Below are 8951 nucleotides of genomic sequence, written 5' to 3' on the forward strand. Positions count from 1 at the left end.
TTATTATTATTATTATTATTATTATTATTATTATTATTATTATTATTATTATTATTATTATTATTATTGAAATGGAATATGCAGTTTTGAGATATTGGAAAAACAAGTTTTTCATATGAATTCACATAAAACTAGAAAACAGTATATTATAAATACAGGGCTACAATAAATACACAAGACTGTGTATAGAAATATAATACAAGACATCAAAAAGGAACATCAAACGTCATTAAAACTTTGCCTAATGTTTAATTGTTATTAATAAAAAAAATCAGATTAATAAATGTAAAGTTCACTGATCTATAGTACTCACTAGGAAGTGTTAAGCTACCTCTCATTTCGCTTTATATTTTGATAGGAAAGTGGTAGTTAGGTGCAGTGAGTTATGTATAAACATAAATAGAAAGTACAGTTTATAGGGCAAAAACTGAGTTTGCGCAGTTCTAATGATCTTGAAAGTAAATTTTTGGTATGACCACCTTATTCTTCAGCACAGCCTGAAATCTTTTAGCCAAAATTTCTTGTAATTTCTTCAGGACATCCAAAGCTCTTCTTTGGATGTATCTCCTTTTTTCCTGTTCTCTGTCAAGATATATCCCACAGTGCTTCAATAATGTTGAGGTCCAGGCTCTGGGGAGGAAAATCCATGACCGATTGTATTCTACTGTGTATTCTTTACCTAGGTGCGATCGTGGCTCAACAGTTGGCCGTTCGTCTTGTAATCGGAAGGTTGCTGGTTTGAGCCCCCGGCTCCGACAGTCTCGGTCGTTGTGTCCTTGGGCATACACTATAGCACTTTACACTAGTGTAAAGTGCTTTGGGGTCCTTAGGACCAAGCAAAGCGCTATACAAATACAGGCCATTTACCATTTTTCGGTACTGCATTGGCAGTGTGTATATGATCACTGCCATACTGAAAATTTATGTTACCAACCAGACACTTCCCAGATGATATAACATTGTGGATGAAAATTGGACAAGATCTCAAACACCAAAGGTTAAAATGCAGCCTGAACAAAGAAAGAGTCCCCAGCATATGTTGTAGATGTCTGTAGACAATCACTGTTGTAGCTCTCTTCAGAAGTCCTCCATACATACTGTGACATACCTCAGCCTTTTGCTCTTGCTACCCTTCTTTAGGAATGGTCTTTGGCAGCCATCTGTCTGCTGACAATAGATCAACTGAAGGGCCACACAACAATAGTTCATCACTTGAGTTATGTAGTTGGGTGCTTTTTTGTTTTTTTAGAATAGAATAATCCTTTAATTGTCCCACAAGGGGAAATTTGGTCAGCCAGAAAGACACAGAAAGACATTTTATACTTGAATTTAAAAAATATCCCCTGAAAATGGTCAGCTACAAGGAGTGGATTGAAAATGATTTTAAAAAAAAGAATGCATTGTCCAAAAATCTTTGAAAGATTTTCAAAAAGTTTGGTTGTGTTGTAATTGTTTTGTTGTTTTTGCATGTTTGCATTTTGTGTGTGTGTGTGTGTGTGTGTGTGTGTATAAAGAATTCTGCTAGAACAGTAGTTTCAAGAAGCTCTGCTATCAAATGTACTGCCTTCCCTGAGGTCCTCTGGGTGTGTTTCATTGTGCAGAGAGTGATCCAGCTGCAGTCTTTCCAGCAGTGACAACAGACTACATCACTTATGGGCAGATCATCATCAAAGACAAGCAAAAAAAGTCAGGTACAGCTGCTCTTCATCGTCTCCATCATAGTTTAGTTCTGAATCTAAATTGTAAAATTAGAATGCTGCAGACTGGTGTAATGTTCATAATATCCACCATCTTAGTCTACTCACATATATTGATTAATATCAGTCTTATGGAAACTTCCTGTCAGAGTTAGCTCCAGTTTCTGAGTTTTGATGGTGAAGGAAACTGTACTCACTGATACCTTGACTTTCTTAGCAATTTATCTGTAGGAAAGACCTACATTTATAAGTGTTTTCATGGTCTGTCTCTCTTCCATTGTTAATTGCCTTTTTTGTAGCAACACACTACTTTCTGCAGCACAAGATTGTTCAGCTAATGCTCACGAGGGCATGGTACAACAATCTGTTCCAACACTGCTTTTATGTTGGAACACATACATAAACATAAAAACACAATTACTTACCCCTGGGTCCTAATAAGCTGCTTGTTGCCACAGTCATGTTCCCCAAGCTCACTGAAGCCCCTGATATCCTCAAAGGATGCTGTTTAGGCTGTCTTCCACCTATCCCATCCAGAATCGTTCCCAGTATCAAATACTACGCTCAACCCCTGGAAAGGCTGTGCCCTTAGAGTGAGGGAAATGGAGGGGTCATCCTGAGAAATCTTCTGTAGGGATTAGTAGCACCAGCTTCCAAGGCTTTATCAACCTCCATTGCTGCAGAACAGCTTTAAATTGTTAACCCATTCTGCATTCGATGAAAAAAGGCCTTTTTGCATAATTCTGAAATGTACATTATTTTTCAGTTAGGGTAACCTCACCTTACCCAAACCTTACCTCATAATCTTACATGTTTTTTTTTCTAAAACAGCTGAATTATGGTTTCCGGAACAAACATAAAATAATGAGTATTAGATTTTTGCTGTGGCACCAGGACAGTGTGTGAGTCAAAACTGACGACAGTGTATGTGATGAATGAGCATAGCACATGTAACTCATCATTCTTAGTGCCATATTTGGTCTCAACTGACGCCCAGATAAGTTCGCTATGTAGGTTTGATGCACACACATTTTTGTTCATTATGTTACTGTTACTATGAGGCATTCAAACTCTCCATTAAAGCAAAGAATTATTTTCTAACCTAGTCCTACATTTAAAACCACAGCAGCTTCTTCCTGTTATTGACTTTAGCTGATGTGAAGCTCATAAAATTCTCATTGCTGTGTGTTCTGGTTTGGCTAATAATACAGGGAGTGCAGAATTATTAGGCAAGTTGTATTTTTGAGGAATAATTTTATTATTGAACAACAACCATGTTCTCAATGAACCCAAAAAACTCATTAATATCAAAGCTGAATGTTTTTGGAAGTAGTTTTTAGTTTGTTTTTAGTTTTAGCTATTTTAGGGGGATATCTGTGTGTGCAGGTGACTATTACTGTGCATAATTATTAGGCAACTTAACAAAAAACAAATATATACCCATTTCAATTATTTATTTTTACCAGTGAAACCAATATAACATCTCCACATTCACAAATATACATTTCTGACATTCAAAAACAAAACAAAAACAAATCAGCGACCAATATAGCCACCTTTCTTTGCAAGGACACTCAAAAGCCTGCCATCCATGGATTCTGTCAGTGTTTTGATCTGTTCACCATCAACATTGCGTGCAGCAGCAACCACAGCCTCCCAGACACTGTTCAGAGAGGTGTACTGTTTTCCCTCCTTGTAAATCTCACATTTGATGATGGACCACAGGTTCTCAATGGGGTTCAGATCAGGTGAACAAGGTGGCCATGTCATTAGTTTTTCTTCTTTTATACCCTTTCTTGCCAGCCACACTGTGGAGTACTTGGACACGTGTGATGGAGCATTGTCCTGCATGGAAATCATGTTTTTCTTGAAGGATGCAGCCTTCTTCCTGTACCACTGCTTGAAGAAGGTGTCTTCCAGAAACTGGCAGTAGGACTGGGAGTTGAGCTTGACTCCATCCTCAACCCGAAAAGGCCCCACAAGCTCATCTTTGATGATACCAGCCCAAACCAGTACTCCACCTCCACCTTGCTGGCGTCTGAGTCGGACTGGAGCTCTCTGCCCTTTACCAATCCAGCCACGGGCCCATCCATCTGGCCCATCAAGACTCACTCTCATTTCATCAGTCCATAAAACCTTAGAAAAACCAGTCTTGAGATATTTCTTGGCCCAGTCTTGACGTTTCAGCTTGTGTGTCTTGTTCAGTGGTGGTCGTCTTTCAGCCTTTCTTACCTTGGCCATGTCTCTGAGTATTGCACACCTTGTGCTTTTGGGCACTCCAGTGATGTTGCAGCTCTGAAATATGGCCAAACTGGTGGCAAGTGGCATCTTGGCAGCTGCACGCTTGACTTTTCTCAGTTCATGGGCAGTTATTTTGCGCCTTGGTTTTTCCACACGCTTCTTGCGACCCTGTTGACTATTTTGAATGAAACACTTGATTGTTCGATGATCACGCTTCAGAAGCTTTGCAATTTTGAGACTGCTGCATCCCTCTGCAAGATATCTCACTATTTTTCACTTTTCTGAGCCTGTCAAGTCCTTCTTTTGACCCATTTTGCCAAAGGAAAGGACGTTGCCTAATAATTATGCACACCTGATATAGGGTGTTGATGTCATTAGACCGCACCCCTTCTCATTACAGAGATGCACATCACCTAATATGCTTAACCCTAGAACACTATCGCTATAAATAGTAACACGATCACTAATGCCGGGTGATTTATACCCGATATAATATAACCAATGAAAAGTAATCAAATATATCAAAATATGACAACACATGACAAATTAGAGTGGTCTTCTTTTACTTTCAACTGTGCCATGTCTAACAAAATGAAAAATAAAACTCCTAAAACAAAATAATGACTCTGGAAAGCTGGTCTTTGGTCCACCCATTCCTGGGACATTTGAGACTTCCCTGGTGATGGCACAGGCTCCTCGACATGCAAACAGCTGCAGGAGTGAGAAATCATGTAAATGTATTTTCTCGGGTGTAAATCACCCAGCGATAGTGTTCTAGGGTTAATTGGTAGTAGGCTTTCGAGCCTATACAGCTTGGAGTAAGACAACATGCATGAAGAGGATGATGTGGACAAAATACTCATTTGCCTAATAATTCTGCACTCCCTGTATAAAGTATGCTGAAATAATATAACAGTACTATTGCAGCTGTTCTACCTGCAGAAATGTATATGTATTTTACTCTGCAGAGAACGATCCAGCTATAGTGTACTCAGGAGTGAGAACGGAAGACATCAATTGCGGACAAATAGCCTTCAGACCAAAGAGGAAAAAAGGTAAAGCTGCTCTGTACCTTTGAACTGGTACTTATACATTGCTATTCATTTATACAATTTAAGGCAATAAATTAAGGTGATAAAAGATCTGAAGATGTGTCCAACTGAATTCAATATGAATGCAATTTTAATTTGAACTCTAAAGACAGCAATGCTACCATCACGGTCTAAAAAAAAAAACTAAAGTAAGACTATCATGGACATAACATAAAAATACAAACAAAAAAATACTGTAATCACCAAATGGCCAGATCAAGAAGTCAAGTCTGGTGCATTGTTAAAAAGAAGGACTGCAGCTACTTCACACTGAGCTGCAAATCCCTCTAATGCACACTGGAGGTTACGCACAGATGAGGCCAGAAGAACCACATCATAATAGAGAGGTCATACCAAGGCCACCAAAGCAGAAACACTCCACCACTTAGCTGCACCCAGATGTTTTATCCATAAATGTTAGGAAGAGAATCAGTGATGAAGTGCAGATTCCTGTTTCCAGTTCTGATGATTATATATTCCAGTTGGAACATGTTATCATCAACATCATCATCAACAACAAATAAGATTTACTAAAAGAAATGCAAACCAGGATCTTGCTATGGTTGTGCAGGGACTGATCGGCCTGTAGCAACAGATGAATGAGGTAATATTTCCATTGCATGTCTACATCTTCAGTCGAGGTCAGCAGCGCTCCATCCACACTGGATTTACTGAGTCACTTAATGTTTTGTCAGAACTGCTTCAAGGCCGATTGACCGTTTTGCTCCATTGTCTCACTGAGTCCTCCCACACTGGAGTTTTTACTTCACACTACTAGGCCTGTTGGGACTTGTCATCTCACTCCAGAGTCACATAAACCAGCTAAGCTTTATAGGACTTCAACTTCATGGCTTGTGAGTTTACCATCTGTTTTGGGGGTCACTTCCATAACAGGTACCTATAGCCTTGCAGCTGCAGCTCTATAAAGCAGTTTCAGCTATGAAGGTGTGGAACATCGTCCATTCAGACTCAATATCCCAAGCCTCCTTCAGAGTGCTGCTGAAGTTCTGCTGGAGATGGGAATTAAAGAGCTCGTGAATTGGGCCATCTGTCAGACACAACCAATACTTACCCTTGAGATTTGGGTGTGCCTGGTTTGTCCAGCATCCTCCCCACTACCTGATCCAACTTAGCATCAGGTAGTGATCACTTGACAGCTCTGTTCCTCTTTTACCTAAGTGGAGAGACTGTGGTCCAACAACAAAACACCCCTTGGGGTCACTCCTATCCTGGAGCCAAGGAGAGAGGTGCTCGTGGGGGAACTGGGGCTTAGCCCATAGGGCCCAGCAACACATGGTCTGAAAGAAATACACGGGCCTGCCCTCCGCTGGGTCTATCACTCACATCAGGGCCAGAGGTCCTGCCAGTCCAATCCCTGATTAATTTGACTTTAAGAGCAGGGAAATACTGTGGAAATGTGTTTATGTTTCCAGTAACACTCTTCTTTGTATTTATGCCTGTTGACTCATGTTTCCTCAGCAGTGATTTTGTTTCTTTGCACAACAAACATACATTTGGTTTTATGTGTGTTTCTCACGTGGTTACGTGATCACGTGGTGGAATTCACAAAAATATCAGATGCAAAGTTTGACTTGTTCTGGTTTGGTTGCGGCTAACGTGTCTGCTTTCAGTCATTTGATCTCATTAACAGAGAATTGTTAGTTTTTCTTTTGACATTTTACAATTATGTTTAATCAGATTTTGTAGTGATAAAGAAAAATGGAGGATTACTCATTAAAAGTTACTTATAAAAACTCCTCACTGTAAAAATTTCCCCCTTTCATTGCAAATCACCACCCATATTGTACACTTAAATTCTGAAATTATCTTTGATAAAGGTAATGCTTTTGACATCTTGACAGGTTGACCACATACATTCATCTTGCTGATTATGATCATTAAATGTTATTTGATTGGGAAGATTGAGTTTAACATTTTTCTGATACAGACCATGAGACTGATGAGCTGCACTGAGTTTAAAGCTGTTTGCTTATTTGCAAAACACTACACAGTTCTACCATACTCATTTAAATGAAACCAATACTGATAAAAGGCTAATAACCAAACATTTTTAAAATCATGAGTTCATTTAATATACAGGAAAAAAGCCATCCAAGCCTAACTGGCCCTGTGAAAAAATGCTGAATATATATTTTTAATTTCAGCCACACTTCAGGGTTTACCAGTATGTATGGTCTCTAACGTTATGCCAAAGCATCCTAAATATAATTAAAATAAATTATGACTATGCCACCCCCATAATATCTTTCTTTATTTTGTCTATTGAGAGATGGAATTGCTGCTGCGAGTTTGGATCATTGTCATGCTCCACAATCCAAGTGTGCTCGAGCTTCAGGACATCAAATGATGGTTTTCTCCTGCAAAATGTTCTGATAGAGGATAATTCATTGTTCCACCAATTAAGCAGCAAAGCAGTCCCAGACCGTCACACTAGCATCACCAAGTCTGACTGCTGGTATGATGTTCTGCATTCACGGTGTGTTTAGTTGACATTGGACCATTATCAAAGATGATTTAATCTGGGAGATTAAATCTGGCAGCACTGGTTTCAGTCAGTTCCTCCTGTATTAGGTCAGTTTTAACACCCAGGAAGTGGGATTTTCCTTGAAGCTAACTACTAGCGTTAGAAGGTTAGCAGTAGGTTTAACGTTCATCATGTTCACCATCTTCTCAGTATGCTAACATTTGATGATTTGGATGATGATGAGGAAATGATGATGAGTTTTGGAGGTTTTTTCACTATAATCCTGGAGCTGTCACTATGAGACGTATGACGACATGAACGGAAAAGTCTAGAGATCCTTAACTGAGTGCGCCGAGCCTCTGAAACTGTCCTTTAATAGAATGAATCAACCTTTTTTGTGAACATTTTTAAAGTTCTGCATGTAAAACCACAGTAGCTACTTCCTGTTTACCCCAGTTAGTCTGAAGCTGGTGAGAATTGTCTCTGCTGTGCGCTCTGGTTTAGCCAATAGCAGTGTTCATGCAGTGAGAACCTGCTTGCTTTGTGCTTTGTGGTGAAGTGCATCAGTCTGCATTGAAAGAAGATGGCAGCTTTGTGGTCGCCCACCTTCCTTTTCACAAAAATACCCCCCAGCTCTTTCTGGTCATTTGTTGTTTTACAGTAGAGATGCTTTGAGAAGAGAACTCTAAACATCTGCTGCGGTTTATGCAACCTGTCACTTCATCTAACCGAATGCTTAGATTAAGCTAATGCAATGATAAGAATAGATAAGTATAATTCACTTTAATTGGCTGGTCAAAAAAAAAATCCTTGACTCTGGGTAGCGCATAAAATGGTGGCGAAGACTTGTTTTTTTAATTTTCTTTTTTTAGTGCTGCTGTTTGTGATCTGCTCGGCCTGTTAATCTTAGGGTGGAGTGAGAAAGAAGAAGCTGGCTGTGTCTGAGCTGGTTCCCTTTGAAGTCTGAACTGGGACTGTGTGTGATGCAGAGAGGTGGAGACTGGAGGGCTTGATTGACCTACAAATCTTGTAATCATGTTTCCTGTTGTTTTGTTTGTTTGTTTGTTTTTAATAACTGTGTGTGTTTGTGTTCAGACTGTAAACCAGAGCCAGACGTCATCTACTCTTCACTGAAGTAGTCCACCAATCCAACCACTGATGTCCAGCTGCTGGTCTCTAACTGGCCCCCCCAGCACCTCCACAGAAACATCCATATGTTGAAAAGATTTCTTTTTGATGTTTTGTGTCTTTTATTTGACTTATTACATCCTCCTCCACTTACAAATTCAGGGTTGCAGTGGGACTGGAGCCTATCCCAGCTGCCGTAGGACAAGGCTCAGGGTACACCTTCAGCAGGTCCCCGTTCTTGCAGGGCTAACACAGAGAGAGAATTTAGAGTCATCAACTAACCTAACCCCACTAACTGCATGTTGTTGG

General features: G+C 39.7%; 1 long non-coding RNA gene across 1 annotated transcript; it reads left to right on the plus strand.

Annotated features, from left to right (window-relative positions):
• The first annotated feature begins 565 nt into the window (after positions 1 to 565).
• Positions 566 to 8944, plus strand: LOC121813845. The gene is made up of 3 exons (XR_006053922.1): positions 566 to 1691; positions 4907 to 4993; positions 8610 to 8944. It is a non-coding gene; the product is annotated as an uncharacterized LOC121813845 (long non-coding RNA).
• Positions 8945 to 8951: the final 7 nt, after the last annotated feature.

The sequence above is a fragment of the Haplochromis burtoni genome, unplaced genomic scaffold, assembly GCF_018398535.1.
Source record: "Haplochromis burtoni strain Fernald_Lab_line unplaced genomic scaffold, NCSU_Asbu1 Contig_2977, whole genome shotgun sequence".
NCBI lineage: Eukaryota > Metazoa > Chordata > Actinopteri > Cichliformes > Cichlidae > Haplochromis > Haplochromis burtoni.